At 50.1% G+C, this 4,056-nt stretch overlaps 1 pseudogene; it reads right to left on the reverse strand.

The window, feature by feature from the left end:
- Window positions 1-655: 655 nt before the first annotated feature.
- On the reverse strand, window positions 656-3,332 carry LOC116273587 (annotated as a pseudogene).
- Window positions 3,333-4,056: the final 724 nt, after the last annotated feature.

A 4,056-nucleotide genomic window follows, 5' to 3' on the forward strand; every position in this document is an offset into this window, starting at 1 on the left:
AGGCCAGGCAAGGTGACTTTCTAGGACTCACATTTGGCTCTTTCCAATGCATATTTGAGCATTTGCCAGAGAGTTCCTTAAAAACGGAATTACCCTATACTGTCTACCACACTACTATCTACTATTGCTTGAGATCCCCCTCTTCTAAGATTATGCAAATTATTTCTGCCTACCTTCCAATCTGTTAGCACAATCCTGTACTATCCATTTTTGGGTAGATTCTCCCTTCCACTCTGGGGAATAAAGTGTGTCCTGAGCCTCAAGGGAAGAGGAGCTTCCTTTGCTGGATGGTTCATATTTCCTTCTGCAGCTGGAAGGCTGGTGTCCACTACTAACTGTGACATTGACTTATATACTTTCTTTGAGACTAAAGTCCAGTATCTGGTAGTCTGTAGGCAGCCAATAAAGGAAGGGAGCTTGGGAGGTCTGGGTTGAATCACGGCTCTTTCCTTACTGGCTGTGGGACCTTGGGAAGTAGCTCCAGCTGTCTGAGCCAGTCTCTGCAGACTGAGAGAATAGTCCTTGCCTTGCTTGGGTTGTTGTCAGGTCTAGAGATAAACTTTGTAAGGCTTTGAACACAGGTAATGGCACATAGTAGGTGGTTAAAACATAGTGGGCTGCTTCCCGAGGTTCCCAGGGACTTGACTCTATAAGCTGAAGAATATGGGATTGTTTATTAGCTCATGGGTGGGAACATCTATTTTATGATTGTATTTACCCTTCTCATCTGTCCAGTTAGATTGAAAATTACTAGAGAACCAAAACCAGTTGTTTCTTTGGGGTATTCAAGGGATGATGCAGGATTGAAGCATTAGAGTGTTTTAACATTCTCTGATTGGGATGGGATGATTCTCCAACGTTAGTATATGGACATAATAGAAAGGCACACAATAAAAATGTACCGGTGGGCTGGTGTGGGTATGCAGAACGCACTGTTATGTTTTAGTTAACAGCACTGCATTGGATTCACCAAGGCTGTCCAGGAAAGCAGGGAAGGCGGCTTAGGCTGGCTCCTTTTTCTACCTCCTGGCTCTTTGCCCATTTCCCTGCAGTTCACCATGTCCACCAGCCGCTCCCAGTCCTCTGCCTTCCCCACATGGCACATAGTGCCCGTCACGCTGAGCCCCTCCCCCTGCAGGGTGGCTGCCGAGTTCTGCTGCTTCTGACTGCTGACAACCACGTGGAGCCCGTCTTGGGCCAGATGCCCGCGATGGCAAAGCGGATCCTGTGAGCAGAAAGACACAAAGACTGCCAAAGCCTGTGCAGCGGAAGAGGTCGAAGCATGTGCTGTGAAGTTAGACTGCCCGGGTTTGAATTCAGGCTCTTTCCCTATCTGACCTCCACGTGTCTCTACTCTGTGTAAAACAGGCGTGATGGCACGGCCTTTTTGGCGCTCATTTACTTATTTTTATTATGATCTGGAACCGCAGCCTCAGTTCCCAAGAACTTACATCACTTTCTACAGTTTCCACCACGGGTGACAGGCTTCATCCCCTGTTGGGACTGAGAGGTGAGAAATGAGCTGGGTGTGCAGCAGCCACTTCCGTGATTTGAGGGTCTCACTGAGAACAGCCTTGCCCCCAGGTTTCTTTCTTACTAGTCTACCACATTCTCAAAATTCTATCCTTAGTTATTTTTTTGGGGTGCATGTGAGAAGATGGTCTCCGGTCAAAAATGTAAACATTGCCTTGGGAGGAAGAGTTACACATTCTGCACTTGTCAGTCATTAGCATTTTACCTGCATTTGTATTTTAGTTTTGCGGAGAGCTGGCATCTAGCAAAGTCCCGTAGAAATGAGAACCAGGATAGATAAGAGTGGTGGGTGAGAAACAGGCTGGACAAGGTAGGCCCAGGTGTACCGAACTAAACAAAAATCGTGACACAAAGCTCTTGTGTCCCATCTAGGTAAGGGGGCGGGGTTCCTGGAGACTTTCCGGTGCCCAAATAGAGTGTCTGGTACATTTTCAAAGTGCTGGAGACCCTGGGATAGGATATTGAAATCCAGGTTCCCTCACATTTCTAGTTTCTGGTCTTCCCGGACGCTAGGTGGAGCCGGTTGACTGGGGCAGCCCAGAACCCCGGCGGGGACTAGATCGATGGGTCTGCACAGAGGTGGCACGGTTGTGCCAGAGGCAGCAGGGACACGAGGGCTGGCAAGGTAGGGCCCAGGGCCAGGAGATTCGGAGGGGGTTCAGGCAGACCACGTGGCTACTTTTTTCCAGGGCCAGACTTTGGCCGCATGTGAGCTCTGAGGACAGGGGCACTGGAGGCAAAGGATGAAAGACCAGTGCCTGTTTGCAGGCAGCCAGGGCCTCAGAAACTCCAGCACTAGCACTCACCAGTCGGTGGAGGCCCTTACCAGGGCCACCTTATTAGCGAGCAGGTCCCGGGGGGTCATCCTGGAGCTGGCCGTCCACACCGACTTCCATGTCCGGGCACAGTGGCCTAGCAGCCCCGCCTTGTGCATGGCTCAGACCAGCAAGTCTGGGTTCCACTCCTTCCACCGGAGGTGACAGAGAGTAGGGCAAGGGAGCAGGACGAAGGGCGGGCCGCTTCACTGCCACCCCCTCCGCGCCCTCGGCCCGCTGAGAGTTGTCTGTGACGGTGGGCGCCTCCCTCCGCCGCCGCTCCCCGCAGCCAGCTACCTTCCGCCGGACTGGGGCTTGCCTTCCGGGCTGGCGGGTGATCAAAGCGCTCTCTGTTCAAGTTTTCTGTAGGGCTCGCCCCTCCCCTGGCCCCGGCAGGAACCCGCAGACTTTAGCCACTGCCCTTCTGCATCTGCTTGCCCACGTTTTTCTTCTGGGGGAAGTGGGGGTTTTGAGTTGCTTTTGCTTCTTCAGAATTCCTTCTCCAAGAAAGTCTGGGTCAATGTATGTGACAGCCCACAGGAGGGCAAATGTTTTGAGACTGCCCATGGAGGTGAGGCCTGTGGTCCCCATGGAGTCCACCAGGTGAGGCTGGAGGAGCCTGGGAGAGGGAGTGATAGGGAGTAGCTGAACCAGGCCTGGCACTGCCCTTCACTCTGCCCAAGGTCTCCTCCATCTTCATGGGCCCTGGAGGGCAGACTATGGTCATTGACCAAACAGTATTTCATATCCCTCGCCAAAGGGACTTCCTCCTTTACAGGGGCTAAGTGCTAGAGAGGAGGCTGCAGAGTCCCTGGAGCAGTGGTGGAAATGCTGAGAACTGGGGGCTCAAGTTCTCCCTAACCACTATGTCCCCAGGTCTTACCCTCCATCCTAGTTCAATAAATATTTGTTGAATGCAAAATCTCTTTATGAACTGTAAGCTATAAGCACATAGTAGTTACTGCTACCATGTAGTGATTATTATTGGTGCCCTGGGGCTTGAACCTGTCATAGAATTGGGGTGCCAGGGCAGGGTGTGAGAATACAAGTCCTTACCCCAGCTAGGCCTGTGTCCAGACTTCAGCCTCACTTCTGCTATGTGGGTTGAAGTGATCTCCCTCCTGGGTTTCTGGGAGAATCAATAAATCTGGATGGCTTATGGTGCACTGTAGAAAGGCCCCAACAGATGCAAATGCTGGCATAGAATTGGTTTATACTGGCCTCAAAAGGCCAGACTGAGAAAGCAGTGCTGTTGTGGTCCATGGCGTTTTTCACTAGTGTATTAAGGCAACATGAGAAAAGGACACACACACATTACAATTGTGTTTCATGAAGCTAAGTTTATTTAACAGTCCTTTATTATTGTGGGTATCGTTTATCTATACGTATTGTGTGTTAGTGTTTTCTTTCAGAAAAGATGATGAAAGCAGATGGGTAGGTTTAGAGATGTGTTGTTGGTGAAATCACCAGTTTTGCAGCCTTATTTCCCTATAATTAGCAGGGAAAAGTCCTGATTTGTGAAATCCAGTTCTAGGGATGACTTTTTAATAGAATTCATGTTTGCTCAAGATTCATTTAGTATACGTGCAGGTCAACTGAGCAGCTGAAAAAGGATTTCAGCATTCAAAAGGGGTGTATGGCAAGCAAGTACTAGAACAGGCCTGCACTGGATTTATAGTATTTTCCTCTGCCAAGAAGTTACAGCTGC

The sequence above is a fragment of the Papio anubis genome, unplaced genomic scaffold (genome assembly GCF_008728515.1).
Source record: "Papio anubis isolate 15944 unplaced genomic scaffold, Panubis1.0 scaffold921, whole genome shotgun sequence".
Classification (NCBI taxonomy): domain Eukaryota; kingdom Metazoa; phylum Chordata; class Mammalia; order Primates; family Cercopithecidae; genus Papio; species Papio anubis.